Below are 24725 nucleotides of genomic sequence, written 5' to 3'. Positions count from 1 at the left end.
CTGCACGTGGCAACTTCAGCATGCTGGCCCCAGGTACTTGCACTATTTACATGGCCACCAGCTTTCCCCAGATATTAATCAGGGTCTGAGGAGAAACAGACCAATAGGATGTGCATGTATTTATAGAAAGATTTATTATAAGAATTGGCTCATGATTATGGAGGTTGGTGATTCCAAAATCTGTGGTGTGAGCCAGCAGCCTGGACATCCAGGACAGCTGATGATGCAGATGAAGACTAGATGCAGTCTGCTGGAGAATACCTTCTTGTTCAGGGAGGCCACTCTTTTTTGTCCTAGTCATGCCTTCAACTGATTGGGTGAGGCCCACCCATATTATGGAGAGCAATCTGTTTTACCCAGAATTCAATTGAAATGTTAAACTCATCCCCATATACCCTCTAAGTGGACACATACAATTAACGAGCTATGAGTGCCTCAAGTGAACCAGTTGGAATCTCCTTGGCCTTTTATGACTGAATCTCAGAAGTTACATAACTTCCTTTTTACCAAACTCTGTTGATTGGGTCAGTCACAAAGCCTGCTCACACTGAAGAGGAGGGGATCTAGACTAGCCACTTGATGGGAAGAGTGTCAAGAATGTGTAGCTTGCTTTTTAAGCTGCCACAGTCTACACTTGAGTTCACAAATTTAACTATAGCTATTAACTCCCTGCTAAGGAAGGAGAAGACCTACAAGACCTTTTAGATCTAACACCCAAAAAAGATGTCCTTTTCATTATAGGGGACTGGAATGCAAAAGTAGCAAGTCAAAAAACACCTGGAGTAACAGGCAAATTTGGCTTTGGAGCACAGAATGAAGCAGGGCAAAGGCTAATAGAGTTTTGCCAAGAGAACGCACTGGTCATAGCAAACACCCTCTTCCAACAACACAAGAGAAGACTCTACACATGGACATCACCAGATGGTCAACACCGAAATCTGATTGATTATATTCTTTGCAGCCAAAGATGGAGAAGCTCTATACAGTTAGCAAAAACAAGACCAGGAGCTGACTGTGGCTCGGATCATGAACTGCTTATTGCCAAATTCAGACTTAAATTGAAGAAAGTAGGGAAAACCACTAGACCAGTCAGATATGACCTAAATCAAATCCCTTCTGATTATACAGTGGAAGTGAGAAATAGATTTAAGGGACTAGATCTGATAGAGTGCCTGATGAACTCTGGACGAGGTTTGTGACATTGTACAGGAGACAGGGACCAAGACCATCCCCATGGAAAAGAAATGCAAAAAAGCAAAATGGCTGTCTGAGGAGGCCTTACAAATAGCTGTGAAAAGAAGAGAAGCGAAAAGCAAAGGAGAAAAGGAAAGATATAAGCATCTGAATGCAGAGTTCCAAAGAATAGCAAGGAGAGATAAGAAAGCCTTCCTCAGCAATCATGCAAAGAAATAGAGGAAAACAACAGAATAGGAAAAACAAGAGATCTCTTCAAGAAAATTAGAGATTCCAAGGGAACATTTCATGCAAAGATGGGCTCGATAAAGGACAGAAATGGTATGGACCTAACAGAAGCAGAAGATATTAAGAAGAGGTGGCAAGAATACACAAAAGAACTGTACAAAAAAGATCTTCACGACCAAGATAATCACGATAACGTGATCACTGACCTAGAGCCAGACATCTTGGAATGTGAAGTCAAATGGGCCTTAAAAAGCATCACTACGAACAAAGCTAGTGGAGGTGATAGAATTCCAGTTGAGCTATTTCAAATCTTGAAAGATGATGCTGTGAAAGTGCTGCATTCAATATGCCAGCAAATTTGGAAAACTCAGCAGTGGCCACAGGACTGGAAAAGGTCAGTCTTCATTCCAATCCCAAAAAAAGGGAATGCTAAAGAATGCTCAAACTACCGCACAGTTGCACTCATCTCACCCACTAGTAAAGTCATGCTCAAAATTCTCCAAGCCAGGCTTCAGCAATATGTGAACTGTGAACTCCCAGATGTTCAAGCAGGTTTTAGAAAAGGCAGAGGCACCAGAGATCAAATTGCCAACATCCACTGGATCATGGAGAAAGCAAGAGAGTTCCAGAAAACATCTATTTCTGCTTCATTGACTATGCCAAAGCCTTTGACTGTGTGGATCACAATAAACTGTGGAACATTCTGAAAGAGATGGGAGTACCAGACCACCTGACCTGCCTCTTGAGAAACCTGTATGCAGGTCAGGAAGCAACAGTTAGAACTGGACATGGAACAACAGACTGGTTCCAAATAGGAAAAGGAGTACGTCAAGGTTGTATATTGTCACCCTGCTTATTTAACTTATATGCAGAGTACATCATGAGGAACGCTGGGCTGGAAGAAGCACGAGCTGGAATCAAGATTGCTGGGAGAAATATCAATCACCTCAGATATGCAGATGACACCCCCCTATGGCAGAAAGTGAAGAGGAACTCAAAAGCCTCTTGATGAAAGTGAAAGAGGAGAGTGAAAAGGTTGGCTTGAAGCTCAACATTCAGAAAACGAAGATCATGGCATCTGGTCCCATCAGTTCATGGGAAATAGATGGAAAAACAGTGGAAACAGTGTCAGACTTTATTTTTTTTGGGCTCCAAAATCACTGCAGATGCTGATTGCAGCCATGAAATTAAAAGACGCTTACTCCTTGGAAGGAAAGTTATGTCCAACCTAGATAGTATATTAAAAAGCAGAGACATTACTTTGCCAACCAAGGTCCGTCTGGTCAAGGCTATGATTTTTCCCGTGGTCGTGTATGGATGTGAGAGTTGGACTGTGAACAAAGCTGAGCACCGAAGAATTGATGCTTTTGAACTGTGGTGCTGGAGAAGACTCTTGAGAGTCCCTTGGACTGCAAGGAGATCCAACCAGTCCATTCTAAAGGAGTTCAATCCTGGGTGTTCATTGGAAGGACTGATGCTAAAGCTGAAACTCCACTACTTTGGCCACCTCATGCGAAGAGCCTACTCACTGGAAAAGACTCTGATGCTGTGAAGGATTGGGCGCTGGAAGAGAAGGGGACGACAGAGAATGAGATGGCTGGATGGCATCACCGACTTGATGGACATGAGTTTGAGTGAACTCCAGGAGTTGGTGATGGACAGGGAAGCCTGGCGTGCTGTGATTCATGGGGTCGCAAAGAGTCGGACACGACTGAGCAACTGAACTGAACTGAAGGAAGGAGTGTAATTTGCATTACGTCCCACCTCTCTTTTCTTCCTTTCCTCTTTGCTTCCCATTATTTATTATTTTTCTCTTATTAATTTTAGTTCTCTTTTTTTCAGTTATCTGTGTAATTTTAAATAAAGCATTACACTCTTGATAAGACTCTGGAGAGGTGGCAAGCTCATGTTTGTTGGAGTGTGTGTGTGTGTGTGTGTATTGGAAAGGGCAATGAAAAAGAACAGCAGAAGTGTCTTGAATGGAGGATGCCTGACAGTGAGGCTCTTATGAAAACACAGCAGCTACTAGGTTTGTGGATTGCCTGTGAGCTTGTGCTCTGTATAAGCAGAGCAGGTGATACCATACAGGAATTTTAATTTTCTCTCTGGCTTCTAAACTCAGATACTCCTTTGCCTTTTCCTTCCTTCAGCTTTGCATTTAAAGTATGAATGCTGGAAGTAAATGATAGTCTCATTGTTGAAGAATCTCGGAATAGACACACTGTTGAGTTAGCTATTAGTGTACAGGTATATACACAAGAAGGAAATGGCAACCCACTCCAGTATTCTTGCCTGGAGAATCCCAGGGACAGGGGAGCCTGGTGGGCTGCCGTCTATGGGGTCGCACAGAGTCGGACACAACTGAAGCGACTTAGCAGCAGCAGCAGCAGTATATACACAAGAAAAGCCTGTCAGAAATTAAGTATCCTCATGTTTTTTTCGTTACAGAAGCAATCAGTTAATTGGAAAGAGTTATATATTTCAGACACTGTCAGGAACCTGGTAAGTTCTATTGTAGGGTATTTTTTTTCCTTTTTAAAAAAATGCATTTGGGGAACTCCCTGGTGGTCCAGTGGTTAGGACTCGGCACTTTCATTGCTGGGGCCTGGGTTCAATCCCTGATTGAACTAAGGTCCTGCAAGCTTTGCAGCACAGCCAGGAAAAAAAAAAAAAAAAACTTCAGTTAGTTAATGGAATTGAGCAATGGGGCTTAAAGTCTCAGGAGACATACTAATACATTTTTATAATTATCTAATCCCTTGAGAAGCATACAAGAGGAACTTCTATTCTTGTTGGCTTCCATTTATTGCATTGAAGTTAAGACTCCTTTTAATATTTTATATAATTTTTGGCTTGATTAGAAGCAAAAAATTAAATTTGTTGATTGCATTGCATTTTTTGTTATCTTTGTTCCAATTTCTTTTGGTAATTCTGAGTTGTTTACCCTTTGATCTTAGGGAAAATATAAAAAAATAATTAGAGCATAGGTAGAAATCAAATTTATTCAGCCTGAATTTATTCATTCAGCCTGAATTTATTCATCCCTCCTCCTCTCCCCATGCCTCTCTATCCCCAATCCCTCTCTTTTTTTGTATTCCTCTTAACAGAATTGCTCTTTCCTATTAAAAATGCTAGTTTAAGAACAGATTTTTTAGTGGCTGGAATTGTCCATATTATGTGATTTTTGACTCAGTTTTCTATCAGATACTCCCTTGTCTGACTTCCCATAGAGCCATAGACCCAAGCTGATCATCTTTGTGTTATACTCCCTTTGATTCACTACTCTAGCCCAAAGGGTATCCTTCTAATATCATTGATTACTTTTGTCAAATTTTTTTTATACATATAAAGTCACAGAGCATGTACTTTATTGTGTCTGGCTTCTCTCCGTGCTATATTTGTAAGATTGATCCATGTTGTTTCAGATGGCTATGTGTTATTTATTTTCATTTCTTTTTGTGTTCCATTGTGTGAATATACTACTGTTTATCCATCCTACTGGAGATACACAATGAGTTGTTTCTATTTTTGGACCAATATGAACATTGTTATTATGAACAACTTTGTGCATGTTTTCTCATGAACATATGTATCCATTTCTGATAGGATAAGTATCTAGGAGTGGAATTACTGAGCCATGCAGTTTAGCTGTAGTAGATACTGCCAGAGTGGTTTTATTAATTATATTTCCAACAGTTTATGTGAGTCCTGGTTGCTCTGCATTCTTTTTTTTATTTTTTTATTTTTTTTTAATTTATTTTTTTTATTTTGCAATGTTGTATTGGTTGGTTTTGCCATACATTGACATGAATTCGCCCCAGGTGTACATGAGTTCCCCCTCCTGAACCCCCCTCTCACCTCCCTCCTCCCTTTATCCTCCCTCTGGGTCATCCCCGCACACCAGCCCCGAGTATCCTGTAACATGCATTCTTGATGATGCTTGTTACTGTCTTTTGTCCTCTTTTAGCTATTCAGGTAAATGAGTGTTATTGAATTCCCCAGATGACTTATGAAGATGAGCACCTTGAAGATGACTCGTTTTTGTTTTATAGCATAGTGAGATAGAAAAGTCAGGCCAGCTAACGAATTAATTGAGATTGTATCAGTTTTTTAAACCAGCTTTTCTGTTTCTCCTTTTTTAAACCAGCTTTTCTGCTGTATAATTCATTTCTTTTGAGTTTTTTCTTTTAGCTGGTGGGAGATACATCTCAAGAGATTTACTACTAATAAAAGTTTAAAAAATGAAAGTTTGTGAATAAACTCTACTAGTTCTGAGAATAAAAGTATTCAGTATATAGAAAGACTGAAAGTTTGCTCATGTTGTCTTAATCTTTCAACTTTCCTAGTTTGTAAAATCAATCTATTGATTTTTGCCATTCACTGTGATGTTTTTATAGGGGATTTGCCTGAGTCATGCTCTGTAGTTGGCCAGGAATTAGATTTCCACATGAAAATATAAAAGAAGATTTGAGTTCTTGGTGCATTTTGTTTTTTGTTTTTTTTAAAGGAAAAACAGGGGTTGTCAACACAAGGATAAATTGAATACTCTAAAGCTTCAGTGTCCATGCTGAAAGTTTTTGCCATTTCTTTAAAAATGAAGTAAGTAGTTTCAATGAAACTTAACATATGACTTGGTGGGCTTGAGTTTGTTTTGATTTATTTTCTGTTGGCCTTTGAAATTTCATCCTTCTTCTCCTTAGGGCATCTATTTTATCTTCCTAATTGTTTCTTTTTAAGGATTGTATGCCTCTTTAAGAATGCAGCCTAGTTCTGAACTTGTTCAGTGTTCTGTCTTCCCTTAAATATTACTAGGGGTAATACTGACCAAGCGATAGACACTATTGGTCTTAAATACTTTTAAGGTATTTGTGGGTACTGTTTGGTTTCTTTCTGGCAGGGTTGAATCTTGTACGGCACGACCTGAAGGGTATTTGGAGAATGCTGGCTTCTGACCTTGAGGGCAGAATAAGATTTCTCTGCCTCTGGAAACATCACCCTTTGATCTCCTTTCTAAGTTATGATTCAGGAGTGGGAGGAGAGTTGGCTGAATCCCTATCAAGGAGAGGAGGCTGGGAGAGAAAAGATTGGGGTTTACTTCCTACAACTCAAAGTTTGTCAGCCTTGGCAATGTTTCACTAACAATTGGGAGAAGCACCTCAAATAGTTCACTACTTTGAAAGTTTGTGTATATTGTTTAGTTTTTTTTAATGCTGAGAGAATTCAAGGTTAGTCCTCGAATGAAGTCATGTGAACTTACTTGTGTTCTGGTATGTTTTTACTGGGGGCAGTGGAAAGGGGAGCAGTTGTGGCTGTAGACTGGGGTCTGAGAATTGTTCATCACATTGGGAATGACAACCATGTGGGTGACAAACAGTGTGGAGACAGTGCCTTGAGGAACAAAAGGGGCTTTTTGTGGAGTAGCCAAGTTATGCTTTGTAGGCATTCAACAGTATATGTTGAATGAATATGTATACTTTCATCAGTGACATACTAGGGCTGCCAGATCTGAACAAGGGTACCAGTTCATTAATTTTTATAGTAGTTTTAGGTGCCCATTGAATAGTAACCTTTCCTGTAGATGATCAGGAATTTCATGCTTCCATCTGTTGAAATTTAAACAGTTTGGTTATAAAGAGATTTGTCCTAACAAGATTTGACCCCACCTGCCAGGTGTGTATGTGAGTCAGGTTGATTCTCCAGTGCTTCTCTTTGACATACACCTTTCGTGTGTATGAACTTAGAGACATGAGGGTACTTACTGTAAGTTATCTTCCCCACATTTCATGGACTTTTTTGGAGATTTTTGTTTGTTTTGTTTTTTTAATCAATTTTTAGGCTAATAGAGAAAGAGAACTGTTTCTTTTATTTTTTAGGTTTCTTTTAGCCAACCTCAGGAGACAAAAGGCTACTGTTTGGAAACCAGGAAAAGCTAATTGGAAAGACTTTATTTTCGTTTGGTGAAATCCCTTGTGCTCATACAGTTGTTGTGTTTTTTTTCCCCTTTTTTTCACACCTTCTAGAGAACCAAACTATCTCTCACTCAGAAATAAAGAGCGACTGTGTCTGGGCTCAGTTTTGCCTGTTTTGGGGCAGAGTCTGCCAAGGGTTCACCTATTGAAGTCAAGAATGGGTAAGAAGACCTTGAGGACTCTTAGTGAGCCCAGAAAGAGTCAATAAAATAGCTTTAGTACAGTGAGAAAAAAAAAAAAAATCTGTCGCTTCCCTGCCCTTTCACCTATGCTAGCAAAAAAAGGAAATACTGCTTAAGGGCTTGAAGTTCATATAGTTTATGAATCCTTTTCCTGGGAACTTTCAAAGAAAAGGTGTGTTGTGAACCTACCTCTGGCCTCTCATCCAAGTTAGCCAAATAACTGTGCTTGCCATTTCTTTGACCTGATTTGAGTCCTGACTTCAGGCTGTTCTTCACATGTCAACATCTGTATTTTAGCCTGGATCCCAGGCAGGATTGGAGGTACTGAATCCATAGAAACTGTCTCATTCCGAGCACCTCCTTTTTCCTACGTGACCCTCAGTGACCCAGGGCAGCCTTTCCTTTCCGCTCTCCTAACCTTTATTTCTGGATAGGTCACATCGATGGGACCTGATTCATTATAGGGCAGTGAGTGGTTAGGAGCTTGGACTCTAGAGCCTCAAGTCTGCTACTTCCTGCCAGGCATGTTTTTTTGGTTTTGCCTCTGTGTGTCTGAAAAGGAAGAGTAATATAATTATGCCTAGGTGTTTAAGTGTGTCTTGATTAGAGGAGGGAGAAGGAAGATGGAGAAGAGAGGGAAGATAAAGGAAGGAACATTTAGGATATAGTATTTCCTGACTATAAATCTCCCTGGGACAAAAAAGTCTCAAAAGAGCTATTTTCTTTGCTTATGACCAGAGAAACAGAGAAAGGATTGTGATCCCAGCTGACACACAGTAGATCAGAGGAGAATCTTGGGAGCTAGTAACAAGGCAGAGGAATGGACTTCCCTGGTGGGGCAGTGAATACGAATCTGCCTGCCAGTGCAGGGGACACAGGTTTGACCTCTGGTCCGGGAAGATCCCACACGATGTGGAGCAGTTACGTGTGTGTGCCACAACTTCTGAGTGTGTGCACTGCAACTACTGAAGCTCGCGCACCTTCGAGTCTGTGCTGCCCAACAAGAGAAGCCACCACAATGAGAAGCTGCGCACCAGAGCAACGAGCAGGCCCTCCCCGGCCCCTACCCCTGACCCTCGCAGCAGTTAGAGAAAGTATCAGTACCCAGTGACCAAAAAACAAAGGAGAGGAGGACTCAGGGCTCTGGGTCCAGTAGGAAACCCCAACGCCATTAAGTGCCACCTCCCTTCTCTAAGTTCTTCCACAATTTTGGCTGAGCAAAATAATCTCTCTGCGTATAACATGGAGATAATGAGAGGTCCTGCACAGAGGAGCTGAGAGGATCAATGAGGTAATAGATGTGTGAGCTCTACCCAAGATCTCTTGAAATATGATCATTGGAGAAAACTGTTGCTCCATTTGCTGTCCCAGGCCAGGGAAACTTTCACAGACTGTTTAGGATAATAGAATTCCTGGTAATTGCTGGGAAATTGTTGAGGTTAGGATATTTTTCTCTGGGGGCACTGGGATGGGGAGAGAGGCGTTATGTTCTTGGTACCATATGTCTGTTCTCTGAACATCTCTTCTGGGAAGTAGTCTGGACCATTAATTATGCTGAGTGGTGCTGGAAACATGCTGCTAGACTTTTAAGGGCTGGTGATGAAAGCCATTTACCATTCATAAAAATGTTTCCAGGGTATGATGCATAAATATACTTAATAAACTGTGGGCACACTACTGGGTAGGTTAGTGATTGCTTGTATCAAGTTTTGAGGAAGTGAGGATAGCAACATTGTATTTATAATCAGGGGCTGTGCAAAGGGTGGATACCATGCCCTGCCCCTCCCCCTTTTAGTTAACTGGTTCAGTTCAGTTCAGTTCAGTTCAGTCGCTCAGTCATGTCCGACTCTTAGCGACCCCATGAACCACAGCACGCCAGGCCTCCCTGTCCATCACCAACTCCCGGAGTTCACTCAAACTCATGTCCATCGAGTCGGTGATGCCATCCAGCCATCTCATTCTCTGTCTTCTCCATCTCCTCCTACCCCCAATCGCTCCCAGCATCAGAGTCTTTTCCAGTGAGTCAGCTCGTCACATGAGGTGGCCAAAGTATTGGAGCTTCAGCTTTAGCATAAGTCCTTCCAATGAACACCCAGGATTGATCTCCTCTAGAATGGACTGGTTGGATCTCCTTGCAGTCCAAGGGACTCTCAAGAGTCTTCTCCAGCACCCTAGTTCAAAAGCATCAATTCTTCAGCGATCAGCCTTCCTCACAGTCCAACTCTCACATCCATACATGACCACGGGAAAAAACCATAGCCTTGACTAGACGGACCTTGGTTGGCAAGGTAATGTCCCTGCTCTTTAATATGCTATCTAGGCTGGTCATAACTTTCCTTCCAAGGAGCAAGCGTCTTTTAATTTCATGGCTGCAATCAGCATCCGCAGTGATTTTGGAGCCCAAAAAAATAAAGTCTGACACAGTTTCCACTGTTTCCCCATCTATTTCCCAAGAAGTGATGGGACCAGATGAACTTTCCTTAAATCAGTGTCTTAATGGACCCAGAGGATTTGATCTATTTCTCACAGCAACATGTACTGTTTTGTCTGTTCTCATGGTCATTACAATTAATAACTTTCATTCCACAGTACAAATTGAGAGTAAAAAGGCAAGTCACAAAGTAGAAGATATTAGTCATAACATATATCCAACAAGAAACCTGTCCAGAATATGTAAAGAACAGCTACACATTAATAAGAAAAACTGAAAATATAATTTAAAAAATGAGCAGAAGGGCATTTGGTATCATCAGTCATCAGGAAAATGCAAATTAAAACTATTATAAAATACCAATACAAACCTACCCAATGGCTTAAAATTAAAAAAAAAAAATCCTAACAACCAAATGAAGATATAGAAAAGCTTGAACTGTCATACACTGCTGATAGATATGTAAATTGGTTTAACTACTTTGGGAAGCTGTTTGTATGTATCTATAAAACTATTACTCAGTAATTATACTCCCAGATATGTATACCCAACAGGAATGAGTGCTTATGTGCACCAGAAGGATTTACAAGAATGTTTATATTGGAATGATAGAAACATAGTAGAAACAAGCCAGATATTGACTAAATATTTGTGGTATGATTATGCATTGAAATACTACACAGCAGTAAAAAAAACAAGTTACTGCTACACAAAACTTGATGAATCTCATAGATACTGAGTAAAGGTATTCAGAAATTAGTATACATATTGTATGATTTCATTTATATGAACATCAAAAGAGAGGCAAAAATACTCGAAGGTGACAGAAGTTGGCACAAGGATGCACTGGCTGGTGAGGGACTTAGTGGGTGATGATGATTTGGATATATTCGTTCGTGAAAAAGTTCATCATGAGAAATATTTAAGATTTATTTACTTTACTGTATGTGTTATTCTCTAATTTAAAAAGTTTATTAAGATCAAGCATTTACAAATAAATCAAAAATTAAAGTAATAAGGCTTATCGGCTGCATAAAAGAGAAACTCATTTAAACTGGCTTCAGCAAACCAGCATCAGCAATAAGAAGTTTGACCAAAACAAACAAATAGCAACCAATCCAGTAAGGAATTTGTTGGAAGGAATCCAGGGGAAATGCAAGTGCATGATAGCCAGCCAGTCTTCCTGGGAATTGGGAAGTTAGGCCTGGAAGTTACGATTTCTTTTGAACACTTGTGATGTCTTATCTCTAGCATTTTTACATTCTTTGGCTTTTCTCTGTAGATCATCTTTGCTTCAGCTCACGTTTGGGTAGAGAATGGCACTACAGTCCTTTCTTATCATAACATCCCATTGCAATCCTAAGTTTTTGTACCATATGGTTCTCTCTTCTTAGCCCTTTCTCATTCCTGGCGGATCAGCTTTCCCTATGCCTCCTTTTCCCCTCTGAGAATGGGAACCGTTGTGTGGTCCCGTCAGCTGTGGTCGGAGAGTCTGGGATCACACAGAGAACACAGAACAGCCGAGGCTGAAGCTGGGTTGATTTTTCAAATAAGGGAAATGTATGTGGGAAGAAAATTGTTTATTCCTGAATGGGGTTTTTTAGAATTACCCTTCACTTTTCACTCGGCACCTTCTTAGTGTGCCTTTTTTTTTCCCCCCGACTTGTTTCCTCCCAATTAAACAGACTCTTACTATAGCCTATGAATATGACACCTTGTCAGCTTAGTCTTAGCACATGTTCTGAGTTTCTCTGGGCTTCTAGCTTGCCAGGACCTCATCACAAATTTGTAAGAGGTGGTGTTGAATATTTTTCTTTCAGAAATTAAGTTTGTAGGTGAATTCATATATATGTTTTATCAGAATAACTATAAGAGGAGTATTAACTTTGGGCATTGTTTTTCTTTGGCTTTTAGAAAAAAAAAAACTGAGACATCTAGTAATTTTCATTAACTTCTATCCTAATTTATCATTTGAAAAATTATTTGCATCATCAAATCTTATATCTGATGAGTTAAGATTTCCAAGTAGGGACTAATACTAAAAATTGAAAATGAACCTGACCTAGACTTTGAAAAGAATGGTTTCTACATACCATAAAATATGAGGCAGTTACATTTCCTTGTTTTGCAAGGAGACTGATATGCCAGTTAAGTTTATAACCTTGATTCTTGTTTTATCCCCACATCAGTTAGAGATTAATTACATACCTGTGGAAGGGTGAGCTGTTTGAACCTTATCTTCTTTCAACCTACTATTGTTTTCAACAAGATCTTCTAAAGGTCAGTCAAACAAGTAGCTTAAGTTTCCCCCTTCCCTCTAAAGCACATATTTACAAGGTGAAAACTTTAATTTAAAAAAGCCAGAATGTTATTTTCAGTTTATTGTATTCCTACGCAGATGGTTAGCATGAAGATTCACTGGCACTAAAACCTACTTGTTCGTCTACCTTTATTAGGCTGCTCTGAGTATTAATTATTTCATTGAGCCTTAAAACATTTTTTTAAAGGGAGCATTGGTTTCATGTCTAAGCTTAGACTAGATGATGCTTCATGGCTTAAAACAACATATTTTAATTTCTTGTTCACATTACATGATAGCTCTGGCTCTGCTCCAGGGGTGGTCTTTGCTCTAGATCCAGGCCTGTGGAGCTGCCACACAGTCTGGGGCAGTCTCATGAGGGCAAGAAAGGAAATGACCAGTCCATTCATGACTGTTACTGCTTCTGCTTATATGCTGCTTCCACTCACATCCAGTTTGTTGAAACAAGTCACATGGCTAAGCCTACTAACAATAGGGTAGGACGTGTAATTAATTCTTCCATCTGGAGCCTCTGTAAGTCACATGGCATAGGAGGTGTAATCCTCTTATGGGGAGTACAGCAAATAATTGAAACAACAACATAATCTACCATAGTGGAAAACTATGTTTAATTCAAAGAAGTTTAATGGCCAGGATGCTGATTTAGAAACGGCTTTGGGAATTGATTAAATCTGTATTTTTGAAAAGGTTATGCTTCAGAAATCTGCCTAGATATGGGAAACAGATCTAGTTTTTGCTTGGGACTGATAGATCTCTTATGAACTGCAGAGATGTACCCACAATTTGGTAACTTTCCACTCATGGTTTTTCAAGGGTCTCGATCTATATTTTAATCTAGAAATGACTCTTTTACTCTCTGGACTTTTATTTCTTAATTTTCCATGTACTACTGCTGTCTTATTGGTCATTGTTTTTTGTTTATCTGTATTGATATGGTCTTGCTAGTCAATTAAAGGCAGATGGTTCTGTCAAAAGAAGAGTAGAGAAGGAGCCTTTTGGCAATACTAAAATTTATTGGGGCTTAGTAAATATTCTCTCACAAGTGAAATTTCTGTCTTATTTAAAAAATACAAAGTTAGAATCCTTTGAAGAAAGATGGCAAATTGTAACCGTACTTACTGCGAGATGTAGAACTTCAGTGCCTTGGCTGTTTATTCACCATCTACGTGCTGGAGAAATTCAGAACTCTTTCAGGGTTGGGGAATCCTCACAGCCTTTGCGTGAAGTTGGGGGCAATCTGTTGAGGCAAGAATCTTGGATAGTTTCTGTAATTTTTATGAGAATGCTGAGATTTCTTCTGCTTGGCTGACTTTTATAGTAAGTGGACCCTTGATTGGTGACATTGACTGTTGCACTCTGGGGTTCTCCCTAAGCATTTGCCTGCCCCAGCTGCTCATGAAAACAGAGAAATAAGGCTCATTGATGAAATTCTAAAGGATCTACACGCCAGTTCCATCAGAGCACTGGGTTCTTGGAATGCTGCACTTTCTTTAACTTCTAATGTCTTTTAATGCATCAGATGTGTGATGTCCTTAGCTTGTGTCGAGGGATAGTGAAGAGTTTAAAAAACTCCACAGGAACCTCTCACACACTGTGAGCTCTTTTGTGTGTCTCAGCAGCCTTTTGCTGAAGGACCATTAGAAAAGCTGTCCTAGGCCTCCCTATCAGGCGGTGCTGGGACTTTTCTTGGAAGAATATTTGATTGAACACTGTGACTCTTGTAAGAGATGCAGTTTCCTTATTGCTTTTTTCAAGTTTATATCGCACTATTAAACTGCCATGTAGAACTTCATGATAGTCATTTTTGCTTACGGCTCCACTATATTTTCCCTTGTTCTCAATTTATTTTTCTGTTTTTAAATTTAAGGTAAGTTAATCTAGTTTTGAAGGTTGCCTGATGCCCTTTTTGGAAGAAGGTTGTATGTAAACACATATATATGCTTACTTGGTACAATTAAACATTTTGAGAGGGCCTACTTACATGAAGTACGCAGAGAGAGAGAGTAAAGAAGAGGAGGTGGAGTAGGATGGGGAGAACACTCCTTTCCGTGTTTCCTTTATTGTTCTCACAAGCAGATGTGTGTGCTTAGGGGGTTACTGGGGTCTCTGTCCCCTGCACTCAGGGCGAAACTCTTTCTGGCCTTTTGATAATGAGGAAGGGGCTCCTGATGTGCCATGGGATCTGATTTCCAGGCCCAGGACCATGAGTTGGATTGAACTGGCAGAATGAAAACAGTGTAATAGACACTTCTGCAGGGACAGGTCAGGAAAGGACTGCAGGCTAATTTGGGGGGTTGAAGTTGGTGTTTCCCAGCAAGCTACTCTGGCTTCTCATACAGCTTACTCTCCAAACTCTGATATTCTCCTTGGGCTCATAGTGCCTATCTGCCTGTGTTCTCCTGACCTCCTGCCTCTGGCCTGTCCTGGCTTGTCCTTCATTACTCTGCATGGTGCTCACAGATTATAGTAATCATGCAGAATTGGCCAAAACCCTGGACTGCAGTGCGGTAGCTTCACCTTGAAAGTGCCTTCCTTGAACTCTGACTTGATGATGCGACTTTGCTGTTGTTGATGGATAGTATAAAGTGTGCTCATGTTAAACTTTTTCTACATTTACTAGTTCTCCTCCTGGCTTACTTGCCACTCCTTTTCACTTATCTTTGCCAGTTCTTCATAGTTATGATTTTGGAAAGGTGTGTGTGTGGGGGGCTGCACAGATGGTTAGTGCTCAATCCTTGATTCTTTTTCTAGACATCTGCTCCCTTGGTGATCTCATCCAATCTCAAAGCTTTAGGTACCATCCATATTCCAATTATTCTCACATTTGTTTCTCCAGCTATGACTTCTTTTCCCAACATCACACTTATTTGTCCAACTACCTCTTGGTGTTCCCACCTTAATGTCTGATAGCCACCTCAAGCTTGGCAGGGCTGAAATGGAATTCCTGATTTCCCCCCAAACTCATTCTTATCACAGTCTTCCTTGATAGATGGTAAATACCTGCAAACTGTGGCTGTGTTTGCTCTCCATTCTTTCCTCTCCACCTAGAATCCATTAGCATCTCCTGTTGACTCTACCTTAGAAGTATATCCAAAACCTGTCACCTCTTCCCCCTTTTCCACTGCCATCATTCTCTTTTACCTAGATTACTGCAGCAGCCTCAAGAGTGGTCTCCCCGCTTCTGTCCTTACAGTCTGTCCTCAACAGTGGTCCCTTTAAAACAGAAGTCAGATGAGACTCTTCTCCTCAAACCCTTTCTTGGCTTCCTGTTTCTATAAGAGAAGTTTTTACAGTGAACCCCTTGGCGTTCTTGACCTGTTGGTCCCTTGTCATGCTCTAGCATCCTCTCCAGCACTCATCCGGCTCCTGTGCTCAGCAGCAGTGGCTCTTTGTTCTTCTTCAGAGATGCGTATGTACTTGCCCTCAGGGCCTTTGCACAGGCTGCTCTTCTTATCTCTGTGCTTGTTCATGCTGAGTCCTGCTCAGATGTCACCATCTCAGTACCTTAACTGTTCAGAATTATAATCTGTCTTCTCTTGACCTGCTTTACCTAGCTCTTCCTTTTCTTTCCCCTATAGCATACTACAGAGAAGGCAATGGCAAGCCACTCCAGTACTCTTGCCTAGAAAATCTCATGTACAGAGTAGCCTAGTGAGCTATAGTCCATGGGGTCGCTACTAGTCGAATACGACTGAGTGACTTCACTTTCACTTTTCACTTTCACGCATTGGAGAAGGAAATGGCAACCCACTCCAGTGTTCTTGCCTGGAGAATCCCAGGGATGGTGGAGCCTGGTGGGCTGCCGTCTGTAGGGTCGCACAGAGTTGGACACAACTGAAGTGACTTAGCAGTAGCAGTATAGCATACTAAATTTGCCTATGATGGTTACTGTTCATCTACTCCCGTAGGATATGGGCTTCCCCAGGGCAGGGATCTTTATCTGGTTTGTTGGCTGATATATATCAGACTTCCAGAACAGAGCCTGAAAATGTAGAAGGCATTTAATGGATTTTTTTTTTTTTTGTAAGTCTTTATTGAATTTGTTACAGTATTGTTTCTGTTCTTTGTGTTTTGGTTTTTCTGTCTCCAAGGCAAGTGAAATCTTAGCTTTCAGACCAGGGATCAAACCCATACCCCTTGCACTAGAAGGCGAAGTCTTAACCAGGGAACCACCAAGGAAGTCTCTAAAACTTTTTATTTTGTATTGGAGTATAGTGGATTAACAGTGTTGTGATAGTTTCTCCTGCACAGCAGAGTGACTCAGTGGTATATATACATGTATCCATTCTTCCCCAAACTCCACTCCCATCCAGGCTGCCACATAACATTGAGCAAAATTCCCTGTTCTATACAGTAGGACTTTTTTGGTTATCCATTTTAGATATAGCAGTGTGTACCTTTCAATCCCAAACTCCCTAACATTTCCCTACCCCAATCCTGTAGTTCTCTAAATCTGTTTCTGTTTTTTTTTTTTTTTGAAGTTCATTTGTATCATTTCTTTTTAGATTCTGAATATAAGGGATATCATATGATATTTCTCTTTCTCTGACTTAACTTCACACAGTATGACAGTCTCTAGGTCCATCCATGTTGCTGCAGATAGCATTATTTCTTTTTAATGACTGAATAATATTTCATTGTATGTGTGTACCACATATTCTTTATCCATTCCTCTGTCGATGGACATTTAGGTTGCTTCCATGTGTTGGCTATTGTAAACAGTGCTGCATTGAACACTGGGGTGCATGAATCCTTTCAGACCCTGTTGGTCTTATGGTAGCTCTCTTTTTAGTTTTATAAGGAATCTTCATACCGTTCTCCATAGTGGCTGTGCCAATTTACATTCCCCAATACATCTTTATTGTTGAATAAACTACTGATGAGGATTTGCTGTGCCATTCAGAATCCCTCTGAGGAGGAAGTGTATATTTCAGTTTCAGTTCACTGTTTGAAAAGCATTTACAGTATTTCTCTGATGAACTGGGACTTTTTTCTCCCAGTCATGAAAGTTGTGTACCTCATCCAGTTTCCGTTTATGCTTTGGCTGCCAGGAACTAAGTCTTATGCTCAACTTTGATAGTGATTCTGTGTTTCAGTATGTAGGTACAATAATGCAATCATTCCCCTCCTTTTCTGTCTCCCCTCCCTGTAGCTCAGGTGGTAAAGAATCTGCCTATAATACAGGAGACTCAGGTTGGATCCCTGGGACAGGAAGATCCCCTGGAGAAGGGAATGGCAACCCACTCCAGTATTCTTGCCTGAAGAATCCCATGGACAGAGGAGCCCGGTGGGCCAAGTCCATGGGATCGCAAAGTGTTGGACATGACTGAGCAACTAACGCTAGGACTACTAGCTTTCATTTGCTGATAAATTGTTTTGTAGTTCTTTTTCTTTGTTTTTGGACAAGAACTGTGCCTTTTATTGTTAGACCATTCAAGTAACCTTTAGAGTAATTGGTGTGTAAGAATTCTTTTCTGTTCTACAAAGAAGTCATAGTTTATCAGAGTCGTTTATCTTAGCTTATAGCTGATTTTCTTTTGAACTTTCATCCAGATCGTCATGATTGTTTCAGGCAGTGTGCTTACTGGTTTGATCATTGCTCTGAAACAGCAATTTTGAATGTGTTATCTCTTCATAGGCTTTTATTTGATTGAATTATACAGATATTAATGTACTCGTAAACTACCATTGTTTACTTCTTAGGCTGCTGCTGCTGCTGCCAAGTCGCTCCAGTCATGTCTGACTCTGTGCGACCCCATGGGTGGCAGCCCACCAGGCTCCCCCGTCCCTGGGATTCTCCAGGCAAGAACACTGGAGTGGGTCTCCATTTCCTTCTCCAATGTAGTGAAAGTGAAAAGTGAAAGTGAAATCGCTCAGTCGTGACCTACTCTTCTCGACCCTGTGGACTAAAGCCTACCAGGCTCCTCTGTCCATGAGATTTTCCAGGCAAGAGTACTGAAGTGGGGTGCCATTGCCTTCTCCTCTTCTTAGGCTAGTCAGTCTCAAATTCTTGCTTCTTAAACCCAAGGGCCTTTATTTCTGACAGAAAATTTGAGCAATTTCTTGCCCCAGTTCAATAAGAGGAATTGTTGGCTAAAACCAGGGAGGATTAAATTAACAGAAGGCTGTTCAGTCTGGATACCTAACTGATGTCCTACAACGTGCTTTTAAAATGAGAGCTGTTTTAGGGGTTTCCAAAGCCATAGGCCTAAATGTCTTCCTAGAACTTCAGTTTTGCTTGAAATTTTTAGAGTAACCTCTTTTCAATTTGGGCAAGTTCTGTCACAAAGATGCTTAAAAAAATCTGCAAACATCACATTCATCAGTTGGTCAAATTTGAGTTAATAATTCTAGTAAATGTACTTTTATTTAAGCAGGGATGTGGTGATGTTAGCCACGTGGTCTAGGAGTGTAAGACTCAAGGCTTGTGCCAGTTTCCCTGCTCCTGTGGCTGCTACTTAAGCATTTGAACTGAAAATGGGAATTTTGCAGTGACTCTTTTAGTAACCACACAACGCTTTTTCGTATATAATTTTTAAAATTTATTTATTTATTTTTGGCTGTGTCAGGTCTTCGCTGCCGTTTGTGCTTTTCTCTAGTTGCATTTTCATTGTGGTGCAGGGGCTTCTCATTGTGGTGGCTTCTCTTGCTACAGAGCATGAGCTCTAAGGGTACATAGGTTTCAATAACTGAGGCATATGCGCTCGGTAGTTATGGCTCCTAGGGCTCCAAAGCACAAGCTTAATAGTTTGGGCACATGGGCTTAGTTGCTCTGAGACATGTAGTTTCTTCCTGGATCAGGGATCAAACCTGTGTCTCCTGCATTGGCAGGCAGATTCTTTACTGGGAAAGCCCACAACTAGTGTTTTTGTTTTTTTCAACAAATTGAGTTTGTCACTCCGAGGATCGGTAGTTTCCATTTGTTTAAAAAATCTGATTACCTAAAGCCATTGTTTCTTACAAATCAGTTCAGTTTCCTATTCAAGTTGCCTTTAATCAAGTCTTGCGTTCAAACACACATCCCTAACTTCACCTCTCATAAGAATGAGGTAATGGAAATCACAAGAGTACTGGGAACACCTTCAAAGAGTATATCCATCTGACATTGTGTTTGAGGTGTTCTCCTAATGAATGGGTCAACCAGGGGATGCCCATGTTCCCAACCCTCAGGTTGGAGTTGGTGGACAGTACCAGCACCAGTCACCTAAAAACCATAGGTTGTTCTTAGATGCTATTTGAAATATGGATTTTATTACATTGGTAATGCAGATTAGCCCATCATTGAGTCTCATGTGTTTAAAAAAATATGAATATTGGCTCTGTGGAAAATGTCAATGTTTTGTATGTTTGTGTGTATATACTTTAAAAAGTTAAATTACCCTGTAAGGCCTGTAAATGAAAATAGAAGCCCCTCTGCCCTACTTTTCTCCCGATTCCTTCTCCTTACAGAAAACTACTTAGAAATCTGTTTTTCTCCTAATGTTGTTGAAAATGGTGATACTTGTGATGTGAAAAAGGCAGTATTTTGAGAAAATATGCTTGTTCTGTCATTTCTTGATTTTTAAAAATCTGAATTTGAGTGTTGTTTCCTGTCTCCATACTGTGGAAGATGAGACTGTAACTCATAACATCTCCCATACAGTCTTTTCTAAAATCCTCCTAATGTAAACCTAGTTGCTTAATTTGATTGATATATAGCATTTAGATTATAGTGACTGTGAAAATCGTTCATAACTAAGATGTGTCATTTAAATAACATTTACTTCCGCAAATACACCTTTTTCTCACCCAGAGTTAAGAATGGTTAGATTTATGTACCTGTCACTGATTCACACCCAGATTGAAGCCCAACCGTCTTCTTTATGTTTAAAGACCTCAGGATAGCTGTCTGATCTTTCCTTCTGAAGGCATTCCTTATGAAGGGTGCCTATCAGCCCAGAGATGCCCGTTATTTCTGTTTTCTGGATCCCATGATGTGTCCTTTCCTTGTGGTCTCTCTCGGTCTCTTCTCTTGGTGGAGGGCATTAGCTAGCAGCTTCTGAGAAAATTTACATGGGAGATACATTTTCTTGAAATTTGGCATGTCTAAGTTATACCACCCAACTCCCACACTCTTGATAGTTTAGCTAAACTTACTTTTCTGATTTGGAAATCTTTTTCCTTCATAACTGACAAGATTTCTTGCAAAAATTCCAGCCTTTTATGAAAGCTGGAACTTTTCCCTCTCTTCTCTTTGAAAGTTTTTAGTGTTTTTTATGGGCTTCCCTTGAGGCTTCCCTGGTAGCTCAGAGGTTAGAGTGTCTGCCTGCAATGCGGGAAGACCTGGGTTTGATCCCTGGGTTGGGAAGATCCCCTGGAGAAGGAAATGGCAACCCACTCCAGCATTCTTGCCTGGAAAATTCCATGAACAGAGGAGCCTAACCGATTACAGTCCATGAGGTTGCAAAGCGTCAGACAATGACTGAGCATGCACACACATAATTGTAATAAATGTTGCCCCAAATGTCTCCCACAAAAATTCTGCTGCTGCTGCTGCTAAGTCACTTCAGTCATGTCTGACTCTGTGCGACCCCATAGACGGCAGCCCATCAGGCTCCCCCGTCCCTGGGATTCTCCAGGCAAGAACACTGGAGTGGGTTGCCATTTACTTTTCCAAAAATTGTGCTACTATGTATAATTATCGGGCTTCCCTGGTGGCTCAGAGGTTAAAGCGTCTGCCTCCAATGCGGGAGACCTGGGTTCGATCCCTGGGTCGGGAAGATCCCCTGGAGAAGGAAATGGTAACCCACTCCAGTATTCTTGCCTGGAGAATCCCATGGACGGAGAAGCCTGGTAGGCTACAGTCCACGGGGTCGCAAAGAGTCGGACACGACTGAGCGACTGAATGGAACGGATGTATAATTATCACCGGCAAGGTATGAAAGTACCTTTTCTACATCTGTGCCAACATATTATGTTATGAAACTGCTTAATCTTTGGCAGTTTGATAAGTGAAAAATGGTATTTCATATGGTTTTAATGTGCCTTTGTCTTAAGAATTGAATATCTTTTTATGAGTCTATAAGAGCCATTTGTATTTACCTTTCTGTGAACTATTTTGTCCTTTGCTATTGGGCTGTTAGTTTTCAAGTTGTGACACTTTATTTATAAAGGAAATAGGATCTTTTTTGGTAATAAGAATTGGAGTTGTTCCCAGTTTATTATTCATTTTTTGGACTTGGATTATGTTGCATTTTTTCAAGTAGGTGAATTTACCAACTGCTAGTTTTAAAGCCTTTGAATTGAATACCATAAAGGGAAAAAAGTCTTTTCCAGTCTGAAATATATATTTTTGTATGTTTTATAAAATATATATTTATATAACATATCTTTTTCTGTATTTTATAAAATATGTATTTTTTATATATTCTACCTGGGTTTTTCCTCATACTTCTGTGGTTTCCATTTTTATAATTAAATTATTAATCCATCTTAAATTTATTTTAGGAAGTAGGGATGTCAAGTTTACCTTTTTCAGATGGCTGCTGGTTTTCCCAATATTTATTAATAATTCATTTTTCTTTCTCTTTTTTTGATTGCAAATGCTGCCTACCTTTACAATATACAAAATCCCATATGCTTTTGTGCCTGTTTCTGTTCTATTGCTCTGCTGAGCTATTCGTATTTTATTTGTGACATTATTCTAGTTGTTAAAAGTTTTCCAACATATTTTTGTATTAGGGAAGATTAAATTTTTATTTTAATTTTATTGTTGATGTTAATCATCAATTTTGCACTAACGCTTGAATTATGTAAATTTTAAAGGAAACCAATCAGAATTTTATATAGTGTAAAAAGAAGTACACCACCCTAGGTAAAGGTCATAGTTTTCTAACTCAAAGCTTCCTCCTCCAATGAGGAGGAAGCAAGATGCCAAAACAGGGGTAAAAGGTACTTAATTATTCACCTTTGGCATCAAAACTGGCTTACACATCAGAATATTTAGCCTTGAGGGAGAGAAAAAAAGTGATTACATAGTTCAACAATTGCACAGCAAAGCTTAGCTTTGAGAGTTGAAGAGACTTGATTGTGGGAACACTAAGTCATTTGAGATGAACACTCAGGTGATGAAAATACGTGATCAGTAGTCAGCTGTAGTGCAAGTCACATTGGTGATTTTCCTTCAGTGAAAAGCCTTTATCCATCTGAGATGAGAAAAGAGACTCAGTGAACCGGAGACTGTTTCACTCTGAACCATGACAGCCTTTTGGCACCTCTCCTCAGTGTTGCTCCGAATAGACTGTAAAATGGAAAAAACAGTTGCCACTTCTTTGTGTGTGTCTGTGTGAGCCAGACTGTTGCCATATTAATACTGTGACAGCGAGAAAGAAGAGAACTTGTTTAGGTGGCCACCTGAGCTGTAGTGCATACTCATGAGTGAAGCATTTCAGAAACTGATTTAATGAGTTTAAAACATTAATTGACTATGGGTGCAAGCACAGATATATTATGGAGTAGACTTGTCTTAGCTCAGACTGCTGTAACAGAATACTGCATACTGAGTTACTGGAGAGACATTATCACAGTTCTGAAAGGTGGGGATCCAGTCAAGGTGCCTCGTCCTTGGGTTCTGGTGAGAGCCCACTTTCTGGCTTGTGGAAGGCCGTGTTCTTGCAGTGTCCTCTTGTGTGGAAGGAGGAAGGGCTCTGGCCTCTTCCTCTCTTGCAGGGACACTAATCCCATCATGGTGCTCCCCCTCAGGACTGCATCTAAACCTAATTACCTCTCAGAGGCCCCTCCTCCAGATACAATCACACTGGAGAGTAGGGCTTCAGCGTGTGGATCTGGAGGGTACACAGATGTTTAGTCTATAACAGGACCGTAAAATGATGGGTGAGCGGTTCTAAGCCCCCGTGGTTAGTCCTCTCCTCAGAGGACACTCAGGAAACTTTGGCTTCATTTAGACATTACAGTGTATATAGATTGAACAGTAATTTGAGTGTTCATCTCCCTTTAGGAATTCTTTACCTAAAACTTGGGTTTAAAATCTTCCCTGTAATGCCTGGAGTGGGCCCAGGGTCTTTCAGAGGTTTGTTTTAAAAGGTGCTGCTGTGGCCTCATTTCCCTTTATAAGTGAGAAATTTCAAAAAAGAAGCAGTCACTTGAATGCTAGCATACGTTTTCCTGTTTGTTTCATGTTTTTTAATATAATTTTTAAGTGTACAATCCAGTGGTATTAAGTATATTCACATGTCTGTGCACTCATCACCAGCATCTGTCTCCAGAGTATTTTCATCTTCCCAAATAGAAACTCTGTACCCACTAAATACTAACTCTTTAATTCCCTTCCCCTCCCCTTGACAACAACTATGTTACTTTCCAGTTGTTTTATTTTATGTTTAGATATATAGCTGATACTCAGAAGCTAAACATTTCTTATTTGAAAGTCTTCACTAAGCTACTTGGCTTGAGCATACAATTTGCTGGTTAAGCCTGTGATTAAAATTCACTCTTAATCACTGGTTTTAAAACATCTTGGAAGTGGGTAAAACTGCTTGAGTTTATTATGAAGAAATGCACTTGCAGTTTTCTAGAGTAGGTCAGAGATTTCCTTACCCATGGTAGCATCTCAGTCAACTGTGCATATCGGTCAACTGTGCATATCGTTTCTCTTAGCCAGAAAACAAAACTGGCCATTGTGGTTATGATAAAGCTTGTGTACACAGCTGTAGGAGGGGGCAGGAAGGAAGCTGTGATCAGAGACCCTAGGTAACTTTCTGAAGATGGTGGAGTGTCTGGCACCCTGTGATTGCTGGTCAGAACGTTTTGGAATTGGATTTTGTCCTGCAGTGATGGTAACTCTTTGACAAGAAAGGCACTTGTGAATATTTGCGTTGCTCTGAAGCCAGTGCCAAGAAGATACTGTGACTGACAGCTAGTCAGTGGCAAAGATACAGGAACAAAGATTGTTGAAAAAAGGAGACAATAATTAATATTGTCAGTAAAATTCGTTGAACCTGCAGGGCAGTTTGGACGAATAGCTGTTTTAAGAATCTGCTGCTCATAACGGTGTATCATAGATGTTAATCCTGAGTTAAGACCATGAGTTTGGGATCAGAGTTTAGGTCTGCGGATTTGTGACTTGGGTGTGTTGTTTAACCTTTCTAAGTTTCTCCTTTCTCAGTTTGTTCATCTGAAGAATGGTCATGGAGACAGTTACTAGGATCTTTTTAAGGAACAAATGAGATAATGCATAGGCATTTAAAGTGTTATATGAAACCTCTTATGCCCCTGAAAGAAATGTATAAAATGGAAAGTTTTGTATACATATATATTTTTATCTTCAAAATACTTGATCTTCCAGTCTGAGTTATTTGGCTTATTTGAATCCCAGATAGTTTTTCCTTGATCATGTTTGGATG

The 24725-nt window shown here is 40.2% G+C and overlaps 1 protein-coding gene across 3 annotated transcripts in view; it reads left to right on the top strand.

Annotated features, from left to right (window-relative positions):
- Positions 1-24725, top strand: part of KANK1 (KN motif and ankyrin repeat domains 1) — a 221831-nt gene that overhangs the window by 5335 nt on the left and 191771 nt on the right. Inside the window, exon 1 of one of the 3 annotated variants that reach the window (XM_055428334.2) lies at positions 3871-3924. The exons of the other annotated variants lie outside the window; for them this stretch is intronic. The gene's annotated coding sequence lies outside the window, so the exon portion shown is untranslated. Of the gene's footprint in view, positions 1-3870; positions 3925-24725 lie in introns of those variants that run through there. 3 annotated transcript variants of the gene reach the window in all.

Source organism: Moschus berezovskii, chromosome 7 (assembly GCF_049115385.1).
Source record: "Moschus berezovskii isolate FMDL1 chromosome 7, NW_MosBer_1.0, whole genome shotgun sequence".
Lineage (NCBI taxonomy): Eukaryota > Metazoa > Chordata > Mammalia > Artiodactyla > Moschidae > Moschus > Moschus berezovskii.
The sequence above is the reverse complement of the archived record's forward strand: the minus strand, read 5'-3'. Positions and strand labels throughout refer to the sequence as shown.